General features: G+C 46.9%; 1 non-coding gene across 1 annotated transcript; it reads left to right on the plus strand.

Annotated features, from left to right (window-relative positions):
* Positions 1 to 7,338: 7,338 nt before the first annotated feature.
* Positions 7,339 to 7,457, plus strand: LOC130125792 (5S ribosomal RNA). Its single transcript, XR_008811638.1, has one exon. It is a non-coding gene; the product is annotated as a 5S ribosomal RNA (ribosomal RNA).
* The last annotated feature ends 1,313 nt before the right edge of the window (positions 7,458 to 8,770 follow it).

Below are 8,770 nucleotides of genomic sequence, written 5' to 3' on the forward strand. Positions count from 1 at the left end.
AAAAAAAATAACGCCCGATCTCGTCCGATCTCGGAAGCTAAGCAGGGTCGGGCCTGGTTAGTACTTGGATGGGAGACCGCCTGGGAATACCAGGTGCTGTAAGCCTTTTATCCCCCCGCCCCAACTATAATCCACAAAGCAAACGTATAGGAAAAACCAGACATACATTTTGGTCAAAGATCACTACAAGCTACTCAATGGCCACCTCTTATGTTTTAGTCTTATTCTGTCACAGTCTCTCGCCCTTGACATCAAAGCGATCGCCCTTGACACCTGCTGACCCCCCCCCCTTCACCGCGGTACACCAGTTGGCCATCAAAGGAATCGCCGCTCTCCGTTGACATCAAAGCGATCGCCATCACCCTTAAAAAGCCTCCACTGTGAACCAGTCTGCGCTGGAACGTCGCCTTTCATGGACTTCTGCCTGCCCGCCTGCCTACCAGCCACTGAGCGAACTCCTGCTCTACCCCTGAGATCGGTTACTTCCATAAAGACTTGATTTCTTCCCTTACCTGGTTGTCCCGTCTGCTTTTGGGTTCTTTCCTGACACGTGACATATTCTTAAACTTAACACTTGACTCTTTCCACAGCAAACGCAATAAGATGTCACGTAGCTGGTCATAAACGCAGAAACTGGTGAAATAAGCTGATCGCAGAAAGAAGAAGCGCGGAGGCCGAATTATATATAAAAGAGCGGCACGGTGCCGGCTCAATGGCTTACGGCCATACCACTCTGATAACTTCCGGGTTGGCGTGGTGGCGGCGGAGCGGACGAAAAAGACATTAAATCGACGGGGAAACGAGAGCAGTCTCTGAAAATAACGTTTCTAACTTCCCCCCAGCAGCTTTCTGCTGCACGGGGGAAACTTTTGTGGCTTTAGAAGCACGAAAATGGCACAAACGGCAAGGACACTCGGACCGGACAAGACTTACGACGACGGGCAGACGGACAAACAAAATGGAGGTATGGCGGCGGAAACAAAGAAGCCCCAGCAGGACGCGAATCCGACTGAGGCAGATAGCGTGATGGAGAAGGGGGAGAGAGGAGAATTTGTGGTGGTGGAGAGTCGAGCGGAGAAACGAAAAGAGAGACGAGGTGGAGGGGTCACAGCAATGGGGTTGGTGAAAGAGACGGCGGTCGCAGCGGAAGCGGCGGGGAGGGAGGGGGAAGGGAGAGAGTTGGACAGAGACCTGGTGGTTAATGTGGACGTGGAGGGAGAAGACAAAATCTCCATGATGGAGCTTCTGCGTGCGGTTGACAACACGTGTGGGAGAGTATTGGGCTGCAGGTCGAAAAGCGACAAACGATGGGAGCTCACGATGAGTAACCCGAAAGGGAAAACAAGACTGCTGGACGGCTTCAAGATTAGAAACTCCAGAGTGGTGGCATCGGAAGTTACGAGGGACACCAGGATCGTCTCCTTTTTGAACCTTCCCCTGTATGTCACAGACAATCAAATTGTTACTAAACTGGAGCAGTGGGGCGTGGAGCCGGTGTCTCCTATCAAGCGGAGGAAGTGGGCCGGGACGGACGTTTTTGACGGGACGAGATTCCTCAAAGTCCGTTTCAATGAAAATGTCTCCTCTTTACCTTACAGCACCAAATTTGAGACGCTGGAAGGGATTGAATACTTCAGAGTGCTGCACGATAACCAATCTAAAGTTTGCAGGCTGTGCCTCCAGCCCGGACACATCCTACGGGAGTGCCCGGAGTTCAAGTGCTTCAAGTGCGGGGAGATCGGACACTACGCACGAGAATGCGCAGCCATGCCTGGAGCAGATCCCAAAGAGGAGACAGAGAGGGACACCGGCGAGGGAGTGGAGGACGGGGCAGAAGAGACGGAGACAGGAGATCATCCTGATGGCATTGCGACTGATGGCGAAGCAGAGGGGCCCCAGTCAGCTGCACGCCATGAGATGGAGGAGGAGAGCGAGGTCGAGGAGGAAGAGGAGGAGAAAAGAGGAAGCGGCGGTTTGACTGCGGCCTCTGAGAGGGTGGGGAGGATGCCGACGAGCGTCTCCACTCTGGCGCACGGGTCGCTGAGGGGTCAGGCTGTAACAACATCAGGGGACAGGAGCCGCAGCAACCAGAGGGAGGGCAGTTCGGCCAGCCTTGCGTCCTTGCCTTGCGGGCAGCCGGGGCAGAAAGGGCCTCTACACGGGCAGGGGAGTGAGAGACGACAGCCGAACCCTAAGGCTTCGGAATGGGATGGAGTTAGTAAGGGGAGGGAAGAGGGAACAAGCAGAAAGGGCAAGACTAAGAGGGGTAAATAATAATGGACTGAAAAGGGTGTGCATCATGTTTTTTGTTTGGGGATTATTTTTCTCTGTCTTTCCCACTCACCATGGTCAAAATAGCATCATTCAACGTACGTGGACTACGTGACATGGACAAGTTCACTAAAGTCGTAAAAATGTGTGATGCAGAAATAATCTGTCTCCAAGAAACCCACTGGGACACTGACTGTGAAACTCAGTGCAAGAAAAGGTGGCCTGGATCCTACTTTTCAAGCCATGGGACTCAGCGGGCACGAGGAGTAAGCATCATGGTGAGTAGCCACATTGAGGCTGATGCCACTCTAATAGACAAAGACATTGGGGGGAGGTGGGTTAAAGTGGGCTTTGTTTTTGAAGACACTGTCTACAAATTACTGAACATTTATGCGCCCAACCACGAGGGGGACAGGTCTTCTTTCTTTCGAGAATTGAATATCATAGCTAAAGACTGTGACATCATAGTTGGGGATTTCAATGTCAAGATGAGCAGGCTTGACATTAGCGATAACGGTAGCTATAAACACGACTGTTCTAGAGCGGCCCTGAATCTGTTTATGGCCAAGAATAATTTCTGTGATTTATGGAGAACCAGAAATCCCATAACACGAGAGTACTCGAGAGTACAGCCACAAATGGACACTGTACGGCAAAGTCGGATTGATTTTTGTTTAGTCAAGAAACCGCAGATCGACCTTTTCGATACTGTGCGCTATTGTTTAAATTTCATTAGTGATCATGCCATCCTGCGTGTGGGAATGGGGGGTAAAAGGAGGGGGAGGGGGGGAGGCGTGTGGCACCTTAATGCTAGCCTGCTGAACAGAAGGGATTATGTTGAATGCATCTCTAAAGTGATCTCATTTGAATGTTCACAGCCTGAGTTTGGGGAAAATATCATAGAGGGGTGGGAGAAATTAAAAGTGAGAATTAAACAAAAAAGTATTCAGTTTGCGAAAAGATTGAACTTTAAAACTAGAGAAAAAGAAAGATCATTAAGAAATACAATTGCTAAATTAAATGCACAACCGGTTGTCAATGTTGAAAGGCTTGTGAATATTCAAAATGAAATAAATGAAATTGAAAGGATAAAATGTGAAGGTGCTATAGTGAGGAGCCGTGCTCAATATGCAGTAGAAGGGGAGAAAAGTACAGCTTTTTTCCTCAACTTGGAAAAAAGGAAACAAAATCAGTGTTATTTGCAAGAAATCAAAAATAAAGAAGGTAAAGTAGTGACCAATTTCGTAGACATTCTGGAAACAGTACAAACTTTTTATAGTGACTTGTTTAAAACTGAGAGTTCAGACATACAAGCTACAAATGACATATTGGAAGAGATGACTGCTAAATTAAATGATGAGGATAAATCAGCGTGTGAACAGGAAATAACTGAGGAAGATATAGAGTGTGCAATAAATCAAATGATGTCAAATAAAAGCCCAGGTAGTGATGGGTTGACGGCAAACTTCTATAAAGCTTTCTGCAACACGCTCAAACCAACACTACTGAAATTGTATAAAACAATGGAAAAAGAACAGAAGGTACCGGAGTCAATGACTCTAGGCTTGATCACTTTAATTTTTAAGAAAGGGGAGAAGAATAAACTAACAAATTATAGGCCCATTACTCTGTTGAACAATGACTACAAAATACTAATGAAAATATTGGCAAACAGAGTCAAACAAATATTACATACAATAATAGAAGCCACCCAGGCTTATAGTGTGCCAGGGAGAGAAGTCACTGACACAGTACGCACCATAAGAGATGTGGTGGAGTATTTAAAAGAGACAGATCAAGCAGGTGTCCTTATGGCCATTGACTTCAATAAAGCCTTTGACCGAGTAGAGCATCAATTTATGTTTAATGTACTGGAGAAGGTAGGTTTTGGAGACAGATTTCTAACTTGGGTAAAATTATTATATAGCAAAGCTACAGGTAAGGTCAAATGCAACGGTGCAACCACTGATGCGTTTCCTCTGGAAAGGTCGGTCAGACAAGGCTGTCCACTATCCTCAATCCTGTACACAATAATAGCAGAGCCACTAGGAATTCTATTAAAACAAGACAAGGGTATTAGAGGTATTGAGTTACCAGGGGGAGGATCCTGTGTCGTCCAGCAATTTGCTGATGACACCACCCTAACAGTAAAGGACATGGCAAGCATAGAGAGAGCAATGGCAGTAATAAACATGTACGGTCGAGCCTCTGGCTCCCGCATAAATGTAGGTAAGTCAGAAATCATGTTCATTAACATGGCTGAGCCTCAGCAGGAGACCACACCTTTTAAAATACAAAGCAAGCATATAAAAATTCTAGGTACCTACATCGGTAAAGATGTAGTGGCAGCTCGTGATCTGTCATGGACGGAAATTATTAGTAAAATAGAAAAATGTCTAAATTATTGGAAACTGAGAGACCTAAAACTCAAAGGTAGAGTAGTGGTTCTAAACAACTTAATATTGTCAAAACTAAACTATACATTAGCAGTTATAGAACTACCCTTATGGGTATTAAACAGAATAAATGAAATTATAACCAATTTTTTGTGGAGGGCAAAAGTAAGTAAAATAGCACGAAAAACATTAATAAGTAAGTACAGAGAGGGAGGACTTCAATTAGTAGATATAGAAAGCAAAAAAAGGGCGTTCAGGATCAAAACTGTGCAAAAATATCTGTGTGACTCCACAGCCCACGGCTGGAAAAGCCTGATGGCTTACTTCATAAACAAGGTATTTCACATAGGCGATTTTGTGCTGCTGATGCAACTAAAGCGACCGATGATGGCGGGGCTTCCAGGTTTCTATAGAGAAGTCCTGTCCGCTCACGCGGAATTTCTAAAGCATATAGACTATGCATGTGACTCGGTAAACGTCATCAGAGAAATGCCAATCTTTCTAAATAAGAAAATTCAAAAGACAGGTAAGCTTCTATGTAATAATGACATGTTAACAGCAGGTTTGGTCCAGTTGAAGGACGTCATGTATGAACTGATGCCGGGTTTTCTCCCCCCCCAAGCCATATATGACAGTATAAAGGAGATAAACTATGAGGCCAAAATTACGGAGACAACAAGCTATTATAACGACTTAAAGGAAAGCATCCCAAAAGAATGGCGGACAACCATAGAGCGGAGAGTGGTACAGAACAGAGAGGGGAAGCTCCCAGCCATGTTGGTGGAGCAAGGAGGAGAGTGGAGGAGTATACACAGGTTGACAAGCAAACAGATCTATGGAAAGTTTCTGGCACAGGCGTCGCAACGTCCGACCTCTCTGCCGTTCTGCGGCAAAGTTATGCCCAATTTGAATGTGGGACAAATCTGGGGACAATGGAGGGTGAGAGGGAACAGCATTGAGGCAGAAGACAACGACTACAAAATCCGACACAACAAAGTGTTCACTAACGTTATTCTGCACCAATTTGACAAGGGGGTCGGCAGGGAGTGCGACGTCTGTGGCCTGCTGCCTGAAACACTATTGCACATGTACCGCCACTGCTCGGAGCTGGCGAGCTTCTTTGAAACCCTGAAAAAGTGCTTAGTCAACAAACTGGGATTAATTTGGGACAGCGGGGATTCGTGGGATGTATTCTTTGTGTTTGGAGTGTGGGAGAAGAGCAGGGTGAAGAACGCAGCGCTGTGCAAATTCCTCTTAAGTCACGCCCGGTGGGCCGTCAAATCACGTCGGAACATTGCGCACTTTGAACGCAGAATCATCCCGGTTTGGAACATTTTCAAAAACATGGTCAAAAAACAAACACATTACAGACTGACGCACGGCGATGCGGACTTCACCCGGCTCTTCATCAGAGACAGCCATCTCCTCTCCCTCAACAGGAGGGGGGAGATTGTGTGGAACTGGTGAGGGAGGGAGGGAGGGAGGGAGGGAGGGGAGGAAAAAGTCTGAAATGATGTGAACGGAAAATGATGATTATTGGAAGTGTAAATATAAACAGAGTTAAAGACGCGTTACGGTTTTCTTTGAACTTTCTCTGTTATGTTTTATTGAAGTTAAGGGGAGGATGGGATCATTCTGTTTAATGTGGAATGTGTGTCATTTAAAATCTCAAAGTGGTGTTTTAATGTCACTTTCTTTTAAAAACACAGTCTAAGGTTTGTTCAAAAGGGCTGATTTGTTTCATTTTCTGTTCTGGTTCCAAAGCGCTGATTTAAGTTGATGATTTGGAAAGCATGGCTTTATTTTATGTATAAAGAGAGACGGATACTATCTTGTGTAAGCGAAACAAAGTGTAAAACAAATGTAACAATGTGGAATTGATGGACAATACATGCAATCAAAAATGTATTTTTGTTCCCAAAAATATATTTTCATAATAAAAGACAAAAAAAAAAAAAAAAAATAACGCCCGATCTCGTCCGATCTCGGAAGCTAAGCAGGGTCGGGCCTTGTTAGTACTTGGATGGGAGACCGCCTGGGAATACCAGGTGCTGTAAGCCTTTTATCCCCCCGCCCCAACTATAATCCACAAAGCAAACGTATAGGAAAAACCAGACATACATTTTGGTCAAAGATCACTACAAGCTACTCAATGGCCACCTCTTATGTTTTAGTCTTATTCTGTCACAGTCTCTCGCCCTTGACATCAAAGCGATCGCCCTTGACACCTGCTGACCCCCCCCCCCTTCACCGCGGTACACCAGTTGGCCATCAAAGGAATCGCCGCTCTCCGTTGACATCAAAGCGATCGCCATCACCCTTAAAAAGCCTCCACTGTGAACCAGTCTGCGCTGGAACGTCGCCTTTCATGGACTTCTGCCTGCCCGCCTGCCTACCAGCCACTGAGCGAACTCCTGCTCTACCCCTGAGATCGGTTACTTCCATAAAGACTTGATTTCTTCCCTTACCTGGTTGTCCCGTCTGCTTTTGGGTTCTTTCCTGACACGTGACATATTCTTACACTTAACACTTGACTCTTTCCACAGCAAACGCAATAAGATGTCACGTAGCTGGTCATAAACGCAGAAACTGGTGAAATAAGCTGATAGCAGAAAGAAGAAGCGCGGAGGCCGAATTATATATAAAAGAGCGGCACGGTGCCGGCTCAACGGCTTACGGCCATACCACTCTGATAACGCCCGATCTCGTCCGATCTCGGAAGCTAAGCAGGGTCGGGCCTGGTTAGTACTTGGATGGGAGACCGCCTGGGAATACCAGGTGCTGTAAGCCTTTTATCCCCCCGCCCCAACTATAATCCACAAAGCAAACGTATAGGAAAAACCAGACATACATTTTGGTCAAAGATCACTACAAGCTACTCAATGGCCACCTCTTATGTTTTAGTCTTATTCTTAAACTTAACACTTGACTCTTTCCACAGCAAACGCAATAAGATGTCACGTAGCTGGTCATAAACGCAGAAACTGGTGAAATAAGCTGATCGCAGAAAGAAGAAGCGCGGAGGCCGAATTATATATAAAAGAGCGGCACGGTGCCGGCTCAACGGCTTACGGCCATACCACTCTGATAACTTCCGGGTTGGCGTGGTGGCGGCGGAGCGGACGAAAAAGACATTAAATCGACGGGGAAACGAGAGCAGTCTCTGAAAATCACGTTTCTAACTCCCCCCCAGCAGCTTTCTGCTGCACGGGGGAAACTTTTGTGGCTTTAGAAGCACGAAAATGGCACAGACGGCAAGGACACTCGGACCGGACAAGACTTACGACGACGGGCAGACGGACAAACAAAATGGAGGTATAGCGGCGGAAACAAAGAAGCCCCAGCAGGACGCGAATCCGACTGAGGCAGAAAGCGTGATGGAGAAGGGGGAGAGAGGAGAATTTGTGGTGGTGGAGAGTCGAGCGGAGAAACGAAAAGAGAGACGAGGTGGAGGGGCCACAGCAATGGGGTTGGTGAAAGAGACGGCGGTCGCAGCGGAAGCGGCGGGGAGGGAGGGGGAAGGGAGAGAGATGGATAGAGACCTGGTGGTTAATGTGGACGTGGAGGGAGAAGACAAAATCTCCATGATGGAGCTTCTGCGTGCGGTTGACAACACGTGTGGGAGAGTATTGGGCTGCAGGTCGAAAAGCGACAAGCGATGGGAGCTCACGATGAGTAACCCGAAAGGGAAAACAAGACTGCTGGACGGCTTCAAGATTAGAAACTCCAGAGTGGTGGCATCGGAAGTTACGAGGGACACCAGGATCGTCTCCTTTTTGAACCTTCCCCTGTATGTCACAGACAATCAAATTGTTACTAAACTGAAGCAGTGGGGCGTGGAGCCGGTGTCTCCTATCAAGCGGAGGAAGTGGGCCGGGACGGACGTTTTTGACGGGACGAGATTCCTCAAAGTCCGTTTCAATGAAAATGTCTCCTCTTTACCTTACAGCACCAAATTTGAGACGCTGGAAGGGATTGAATACTTCAGAGTGCTGCACGATAATCAATCTAAAGTTTGCAGGCTGTGCCTCCAGCCCGGACACATCCTACGGGAGTGCCCGGAGTTCAAGTGCTTCAAGTGCGGGGAGATCGGACACTACGCA

The sequence above is a fragment of the Lampris incognitus genome, chromosome 15, assembly GCF_029633865.1.
Source record: "Lampris incognitus isolate fLamInc1 chromosome 15, fLamInc1.hap2, whole genome shotgun sequence".
Lineage (NCBI taxonomy): Eukaryota > Metazoa > Chordata > Actinopteri > Lampriformes > Lampridae > Lampris > Lampris incognitus.